This window comes from Phocoena phocoena, chromosome 11, assembly GCF_963924675.1.
Source record: "Phocoena phocoena chromosome 11, mPhoPho1.1, whole genome shotgun sequence".
In the NCBI taxonomy this organism is placed as follows: Eukaryota; Metazoa; Chordata; class Mammalia; order Artiodactyla; family Phocoenidae; genus Phocoena; species Phocoena phocoena.
The window spans coordinates 52,302,271-52,312,572 of record NC_089229.1 but is presented as its reverse complement, the minus strand read 5'-3'; positions in this window follow the sequence as shown (position 1 = coordinate 52,312,572).

Sequence of the window (10,302 nt, the reverse complement as noted above, 5' to 3'; positions counted from 1 at the left end):
CTTTCTCCACATGTCGCCCCAGCCTCTGAGGGCTCCAGGAGAGAAACGTTCCAGTCACCACCTCGGGGAGCTCCCACCTCAGCAGGCTCCTATGCCCCAGCCACCACCTCAGCGGGCCCCAGGAGCAGATGCCAGCAGGTTGCCCATGCACAGAGGCCAAGCTGAAACCAAAGCTGAGTCCCAGGAGCCACACAACTTAGGAAGCAGGGCTGAAATCTCTCCCCTTGGCTGTGTGAGCCACAGATTTACTTCTCCACCACTGGCTTTGTAAGCTCAGTAACTGCAGGACATCCAAATGGACAACAGGTGCTCCCACAGCTGGGAGGGGTCTGGCCTTAGCAGCTGTGGGATCTGTGGGCAAATACACATTGAGGGTGGCCAGGCCAGGGTCTGAGCTGCCTCCATAGCTCCAACAGTGGGTCCAGGTACATGACTACTGCAGTCCTGGGACCTGACTTCACTGCATCTGTACTGGTGGCCTTGTGAACACAATGTCTGAGGGACACCAGGGCCAAATGCCAGCATTCCCATGGTTGAGGTGGGGCTGAGGGCAGTGCCAACAACAGTGTACTTTGTGAGCCCACACAGCAGGTGACAGGTGACACAACAGAGCACACTCACCAGTGAACATCTCCAGCAGAGGAATACTCAGTGGCTCCTCTCCCAGTTGGAGCACTCCAATCCCACCTACCTCACACCACAGCTCAGAAATGCAGCTGAGAAATGGATTGGGGGGCCTCTACTCCAACAACTAGGGAGCAGGCCCTGCCCCTGACAGAGCAGTGACAACCACAGAGCAAAGAGGAAGCCCCACTCAATATCCAGTGCAGGCTCTGGTCACCACAAAACAAGTTACACTTCCTAGCAAGGGGATAATGGCCAGCATACACAGAGGAAAGAGGCGGCAGGCATCCATACTAAAAACAGCCTTCACACCAAAAATATTAAACCCACGCAGGCTATACAGGGACACTCCCACATAAAAATAGCCCTCCAGGGCTTCCCTGGTGGCGCAGTGGTTGAGAGTCCGCCTGACAATGCAGGGGACATGGGTTCGTGTCCTGGTCTGGGAAGATCCCACGTGCCGCGGAGCAGCTGGGCCCGTGAGCCATGGCCGCTGAGCTTGCGCGTCCGGAGCTTGTGCTCTGCAGCGGGAGAAGCCACAACAGTGAGAGGCCCGCATACCGAAAAAAAAAAAATAGCCCTCCAAGACCACAATAGATAATTGTTTCTCCTGAACTCCCAGAGCAAGAGAAATATAAGTAAAATGAAGAAGCAGAGGAACCACTCCCAATTAAAAGATCAAGAGAATTTCCCTGAGAGAACAAAAATGAAACAGACCTTTTCAGTCTAATAGAGTTGAAAAAGAGATAATGAAAATACTCAAGGAATTAAGAAAGGCTATCAACAGAAATGTAGATAACTGTAAAAAGGAACTAAAAACTATAAGGAATAGCCAAGAAAAATTAGAAAACTCAATTGCAGAGACAAAAGCTGAATTAAAGGCAATGAATAGCAGAATGAATAATGCAGAAGAACAAATAAGTGATCTGGAAGATAGAATAATGGAAATCACCAAATTAGAAGAGCACACAGAAACCCAGATGGAAAAAAAATGAAAGCAATATAAGAGACCTATGGGATAATATAAAGCATGACAATGTGTACGTAATAGGGATCCCAGAAGGAGAAGAAAGAGAAAAGGGGATTGAAAATGTATTTGAAGAAATTATGGCTGAAAACTTCCCAAACCTAAAGAGGGAAACAGATATTCAGGTATAGGAAGCACAGAGGGTTCCAAACAAGATAAATCCAAACAAAACTAAACCAAGACATATTTTAATTACAATGGCAAAAGTTAAAGAGAAGATTCTAAAGGCAGCAAGAGAAAAACAAAGAGTTCATTACAAGGGAACCTCCATAAGGCTATCAGCTGATTCCTTTACAGAAAGGTTGCAGGCCAGAAGAGAGTGGCAAGATATATTCAAAGTCCTGAAATGGAAAAATCTGAAACCTAGGATACTCTACCTAGAAAGATTATCATTTAGAAGGAGCCATAAAATATTTCTCAGACAAGCACAAACTAAAAGAATACAGCAATACTAAATCTATCCTAAAGGAAATATTGAAAGGTCTTCTCTAAATAGAAAAGAAGTATGAATCTATAAGAAAGAGAAAATAACAATTGGAAACTAAATCACTTAAATAATCCAGTGCACAGATTTTTCAAAAAATAAAAAAAATTCTGTGGAAGCAATGGTAACTACAATGAACAGCAAAAGGATGAACATGAAGATGTAAAAGAAAACATCAAAATAATAAAATGTGGGGGAGGAGAGTAAAAAAATGTAAATTTTTTTCTAGAATATGTTTGAGCTTATAGAAATATGACTACCAGTCTAAAGCAAGTAGATATAGAAAGGGGTTAATATACTTGAAAAAGAGGGCAACCACAAATAAAAAACATACAATAGATACACAAAAACCAAAAAGAAGAGAACATAAGCATAATACAAAAGAAAATCATCCAACCACAAAAGGAAAAACAGAAAAAGAAAGGGACAAAGAAGAAGTATAAAATCAATGGGAAAACAAAGTTTAAAATGGCAATAAATATATATCTGTCAATAATTACCTTAAATGTCAATGGACTAAATGCTCCAATCAGACACAGAGCAGCAGATTGGATTAAAAAAACACAAGAGCCTACAACATGCTGCCTACAAGAGACACACTATAGGGCAAAGGACACACATAGATTGAAAGTGAGGGGATGGAAAAAGATATTTCATGCAAATGGAAATCATAAGAAAGCAGAGGTGGCAATATTCATCAGACAAAACAGACTTTAAAACAAAGGCTATAAAGAAAGATAAAGAAGGACATTATATAATGATAAAAGGATCAATACAAGGAGAAGATATTACACTTGTCAACACATATGCACCCAATATAGGAGTACCCAAATACATAAAACAAATACTGACAGACATAAAAGGAGAAACTGACAGAAATACAATAACAGTAGGAGACTTTAACACTCCACTCATATCAATGGACAGATCTTCGAGACAAGATCCTAATGCAACAGAGATCATAAATGATAGAACTGTTAGACCTAATTGATATTTTCAGGACATTACGTCCCCCCAAAAGCAGAATGTACATTCTTTTCAAGTGCACATGGAATATTCTCTAGGACTAACCATGTACTAGGGCACAAAACAAGCCTCAACAAACGTAATAGAAATTAGTTCAGCCATCTTTTCTGACTACAACGGCATGAAACTAGAAATCAACCACAGAAAAAGAAGCAAGAAGAAAAATAATTATATGGAGCCTAAACAACACAATACTAAAAAATCCAGGGGGTCAAAGATGAAATCAAACAAGAAATTTAAAAATACATTGAGGGAAATGACAATGAAAACACAACAATACAAATTCTATGAGATGCAGCAAAAGCAGTTCTTAGAGGGAAGTGCATAGCAATACAGGCCTTCTTTAAGAAACAAGAAAAACCTCAAATAAACAACCTAACCCACTACCTAAAAGAATGAGAAAAACCTAAAGTCAGCAGAAGGAAGGAGATAATAAAGAACAGGGAGGAAATAAATAAAATAGAGATTTTTTAAAAATAGAAAAAAATCAATAAAATCAAAAGTTAGTTCTTTGAAAGGGTAAGCAAAATTGACAAACCTCTGGCCAAGCTCACCAAAAAGAAAAGAGAGAAGACCTAAATAAACAAAGTAAGAAATGAAAGAGGAGAAATTACAACTGATACTGAAGAAATTTAAAAAAAACATAAGAGACTATTCTGAGCAATTATATGCCAACAAATTTGACAACCTAGAAGAAATTGACAACTTTCTAGAAACATACAGCCCACCAAAACAGAATCAAGAAGAAAGAGATAACTTAAATAGACTGATCACTAGAAGTGAAATAGATGATGAAATTTAAAAAAAATCCCTACAAACAAAATTCCAGGACCAGATAGCTTCACAGGTAAATTCTACCAAACATACCAAGAAGAACTTACACCCATCTTTCTAGACTCTTCCAAAAGACTGAAGAGGAAGGAACACTCTCAAAGACATTCTATGAAGCCACCATCACCCTGATACCAAAATCAAACAAAGAGGGACTTCCCTCGTGGTGCAGTGGTTAAGAATCTGCCTACCAATGCAGGGGACACAGGTTCAATCCCTGGTCCGGGAAGTGCCCACATGCCACGGAGCAACTAAGCCCATGTGCCACAATTACTGAGCCTGCACTCTAGAGCCTGCGAGCCACAACTACTGAGCCCGCGCACCACAGATAATGAAGCCCACGTGCCTAGAGCCTGTGCTCTGCAACAAGAGAAGCCACAGCAACGAGAGGCTGCTCACCACAACAAAGAGTAGCCCCTGCTTGCCACAGCTAGAGAAGGCCTGCACGCAACAACAAATACTCAACACAGCCAAAAATAAATAAATAACTATTTTTAAAGTTAAAAAAAAAAAACCCCAAAGACACTACCAAAAAAGAAAATTACAGTTCAATATCTTTGCTGAATATAGATGCAAAAACTCTCAACAAAATATTAGCAAACTGAATCCAACAACACATAAAAAAGATCATACACCATGACCACGTTGGAATCATGCCAGGGTCATAAGGATGGTTCATCATACTCAAATCAATCAATGTAATACACCACAACAACCAAAGAAAGGACAAAAACCACATGATCATCTCAGATGCAGAACAAGCATTTGATAAAATTCAACATCCATTCATGATAAAAACCCCTATGAAAATGGGTATAGAGAGAACATATCTCAATATAACAAAAGCTATCTATGACAAACCCACAGCCAACATAATACACAGTGAAAAGCTGAAAGCCTTCCTGCTGAATCTGGAACAAGACAAGGATACCCACTCTTACCACTTCTCTTCAACACAGTATTGGAAGTCCTAGTCACACCAATCAGACAAGAAAAAGAAATAAAATGTATTCAAATTGGTAGGGAAGAGGTAAAATTGTCATTATATGCAGATGACATGATACTATATAAAGAGAACCCTAAAGATTCCACACAAAAACTGCTAGAACTGATCAAATTCAGCAAGGTAGCAGGATACAACAATGACTATTAACATACAGAAATTGGTTGAGTTTCTTTACACTAACAATGAAATATCAGAAAGGAATGTAAACAATCCCTTTCAAAACTGCATCAAGGGCTTCCCTGGTGGCACAGTGGTTGAGAGTCCGCCTGCCGATGCAGGAGATGCGGGTTCGTGCCCCGGTCCGGGAAGATCCCACATGCCGCGGAGCAACTGGGCCTGTGAGCCATGGCCGCTGAGCCTGTGCATCCGGAGTCTGTGCTCCTCAACGGGAGAGGCCACAGCAGTGAGAGGCCTGTGTACAGCAAAAAAAACTGCATCAAGGGCTCCCCTGGTGGCGCAGTGGTTGAGAGTCCGCCTGCCGATGCAGGGGACACGGGTTCGTGCCCCAGTCCGGGAGGATCCCACATGCCGTGGAGCGGCTGGGCCCGTGAACCATGGCCACTGAGCCTGCGCGTCCAGAGCCTGTGCTCCGCAACGGGAGAAGCCACAACAGTGAGAGGCCTGCATACCGCAAAAAAAAAAAAAAAAAAAACTGCATCAAGTTGCACTATACAAAATTAACACACAGAAATCTCTTGCATTTCTATACACTAACAATGAAAGATCAGAAAGAGAAATTAAGGAAATGATCCCATTTACCACTGCATCAAAAAAATAAAATAACTAGGAATAAATCTACGTAAGGAGGTAAAAGACTTATATTCAGAAAACTATAAGATGTTGATGAAAGAAACTGAAGATGACACAAACAGATGGAAAGATATACCATATCAATATTGTCAAAATGACTATACTACCCAAGGCAATCTACAGATTGAATGCAATCTGTTTTAAATTACCAATAGCATTTTTCACAGAACTAGAACAAAAACATTTTAAATATGTATGGAAACACAAAAGACCCTGAATAGACAAAGCAATCTGGAGAAAGAAAAATGGAGCTAGAGGAATCAGGCTCCCTGGCTTCAGACTATACTACAAAGCTACAATCATCAAAACAGTGTGGTACTGGCATAAAAACAGACATACAGATCAATGGAACAGGATAGAAAGCCCAGAAATAAAGCCACACTCCTATGGTCAATTAATTTACAAAAAGGAGGCAATAATATACAATGGAGAAAAGATAGTGTCTTCAATAAATGGGGCTGGGAAAACTGGACAGCTACATGTAAAAGAATGAAACTAGAACATTCTCTAACACCATACACAAAAATAAACTCAAAATGGATTAAAGACCTAAATGTAAGACCAGATACCATAAAACTCTTAGAGGAAAACACTCTTTGACATAAATTGCAGCAATATCTTTTTGGTTCCACCTCCTAGAGTAATGAAAATAAAAACAAAAATAAACAAATGGAACCTAATGAAACTTAAAAGCTTTTGCAAAGCAAAGGAAACCATAAACAAGACGAAAAGACAACCCACAGAATAGGAGAAAATATTTGCAAATGATGCGACTGACAAGGGATTAATCTCCAAAATAGACAAACAGTTCCTGCAGCTCTATGTTAAAAAAAAAAACCAAGCCAATCAAAAAATGGGCCAAAGGTCTAAATAGATATTTCTCCAAAGAAGACATACAGATGGCTGTGAAGCACATGAAAAGATGCTCAATATCGTTAATTATTAGAGACATGCAAATCAAAACCACAATGAGGGGGATTTCCCAGGTGGTTCAGTGGTTAAGAATCTGCCTGCCAATGCAGAGGACATGGGTTTGATCCCTGGTCCAGGAAGATCCCACGTGCCGTGGAGCAACTAAGCCCATACACCACAACTACTGAGCCCACGCACCTAGAGCCTGTGCTCCGCAACAAGAAGCCACTGCAATGAGAAGCATGTGCAATGCAACGAAGAGTAGCCCCCACTTGCCACAACTAGAGAAAGCTTGCATGCAGCAATGAAGACCCAACGTGGCCAAAAATAAATAAATAAATAAAATTTTTAAAAAACACAATGAGGTATCACCTCACACCAGTCAGAATGGCCATCATTAAAAAGTCTACAAATAATAAATGCCGGAGAGGGTGTGGAGAAATGGGAACCCTCCTACACTGTTAGTGGGAGTGTAAATTGGTACAACTATTATGGAAAACAGTATGTAGGTTCCTTAAAAAACTAAACATAGAACTACCATATGATCCAGCAATCCTACTCCTGTGCATATATCCAGAGAAAACCGTAAGTCGAAAAGACACATGCACCCCAATGTTCATTGCAGCACTATTTACAATAGCCAGGTCATGGAAGCAACCTAAATGTCCATCAACAGAGGAATGGATAAAGAAGATGTGGCACATATATACAATGGAATATTACTCAGCCATAAAAAAAAAAAGAATGAAATAATGCCATTTGCAGCTACATGGATGGACCTAGAGATTATCATACTAAGTGAAGTAAGTCAGACAGAGAAAGACAAATGTCATATGATATCACTTATATGAGGAATCTAAAAAGGTGATACAAATGAACTTATTTACAAACCAGACTCGCAGACTTTGGAAACAAACTTGTGGTTATCAAAGGTGAAAGGTGGGGGAAAGGATAAATTAGGAGTTTGGGATTAACATATACACACTACTATATATAAAATAGATAATCAACAAGGACCTACTGTATAACACAGGGAACTCTACTCAATAATCTGTAACAACCTATATGGGAAAGAATCTGAAAAAAAATGGATATATATATAACTGAATCAGTTTGCTGTACACATCTGAAATTAACACAACACTGTAAATCAACTATAATCTAATATAAAATAAAAATTATATTAAAAAAACTTAGGAATAAACCTCACCATGAGGTGAAAGACTTATATGCTGAGAACTACAAAACATTAATAAAGGAAACTGAAGATGATTCAAAGAAATGGAAAGATATCCCATGCTCTTGGATTGGAAGAATTAATATTGTTAAAATGGCCATACTACCCAAAGAAATTTACAGGTTTAATGCAATCCCTATCAAATTACCCATGACATTTTTTATAGAACTAGAACAGATAATCCTAAAATTTATATGGAAATGTGAAAGATCCAGAATTGCCAAAGCAATCCTGAGGAAAAAGAACAATGCGGGAGGCATAACCCTCCCAGACTTCAGACAATACTACAAAGCTACACTGATCATAACATCATGGTACTGGTACAAAAGCAGACATAGATCAATGGAACAGAGAGCCCAGAAATAAACCCATATACCTATGGATAATTCATCTTTGACAAAGGAGGCAAGTATATACAATGGGGAAAAGATAGTCTCTTCAGCAAGTGGTGTTGAGAAACTTGGACAGCTGCATGTAAATCAATGAAGTTAGAACACACCGCCACACTGTACACAAAAAGAAACTCAGAATGGCTTAAAGATGTAAATATAAGACCAGACACCATAAAACTGCTAGAAGAGAATATAGGCAAAACATTCTTTGACATAAATAGTACCAATATTTTCTTAGATCAGTCTCCCAAAGCAATAGAAATAAAAGCAAAAATAAACAAATGGGACTTAATCAAGCTTATAAGCTTTTGCACAGCAAAGGAAACCATAAACAAAATGAAAAGACAACCTACAGACTGGGAGAAAATATTTGCAAACAATGCAACGGATAAGGGCTTAATTTCCAAAATATACATACAGCTCATAGAATTCAATAACAAAAAAACAAACAACCCAATCGAAAAATGGGCAGAAGACATAAATAGATACTTCTCCAGGGCTTCCCTGGTGGTGCAGTGTTTGAGAGTCTGCCTGCCGATGCAGGAGACACGGGTTCGTGCCCCAGTCCGGAAGATCCCACATGCCGCAGAGCGGCTGGGCCTGTGAGCCATGGCCACTGGGCCTGCACATCCGGAGCCTGTGCTCCGCAACAGGAAAGACCACAACAGTGAGAGGTCCACGTACCGCAAAAAAAAAAAAAAAACTTCTCCAAAGAAGACATACAGATGGCCAATAAGCACATGAAAAGATGCTCGTCATTGCTAATTATTAGAGAAATGCAAATCAAAACTACGAGGTTCCACCTCACACCAGTCAGAGTGGCCATCATTAAAAAGTCTACAAATAATAAATGCTGGAAAGGGTGTGGAGAAAAGGGAACCCTCCTACACTGTTGGTGGGAACATAAATTGGTGCAGCCATTATGGAAAACAGTATGGAGGTTCCTCAAAAAACTGAAAACAGAGTTGCCATATAAGCCAACAATCCCACTCCTGGGCATATACCCAGACAAATCTATAATGTGAAAATATACATGCACCCCTATGTTCATAGCAGCACTATTTACAATAGACAAGACATGGAAACAAAAATGTTCATCGACAGATGAATGGATAAAGAAGATGCGGCATATATATATACAATGGAATATTTCTCAGCCATTAAAGAAAATGAAAATATGCCATTTGCAGCAACATGGATGGACCTAGAGTTTATCACACTAAGCGAAGTAAGTCAGAAAGAGAAAGACAAACACCATATGATATCACTTACATGTGGAATCTAAAAGACAACACAAATGAACCTATCTACAAAACAGAACCAGACTCACAGAAACAGAGAACAAACTTGTGGTTGCCAAGGGTGGGGGGAGAGGGAAGGATTCAGAGTTTGTGATTAGCAGATGCAAACTATCATATATAGGATGGATAAACAACAAGGTCCTACTGCATAGCACAGGGAACCATATTCAATATTCTGTGATAAACCATAATGGAAAAGAATATGAAAAATAAACATATGTATGTATAATTGAGTCACTTTGCTGTAAAGCAGAAACTAACACATTGTAAATCAACTCTACTTCAATAAAATTAAAAAAAAATTTTTTTTAGTTTAAAATAATGTGATATAGCCATATGATAGAGTAGTATTCAGCAACAAAAAGAACTGAAGTACTGATACTTATTACAACATGGATGAACTTTTAAAACATAAAAATCCAGCACAGGCAAATTTATAGAGACAGAAAGTAGATTCACAGTTGCCTAGGGCTAGAGGAAAGGAACTGGGGGAGAAGAATGACTACTAAGGGATGTGGGATATTTTGGGGAGGTGATTAAATGTTCTAAAATTGATTTTGGTGATGGTTGCACAACTCATTGAATATACCAAAAACCACTGAATGGTACCCATTAAAGTGGTGACTTGTATGACATGTGAATTATATCTCAA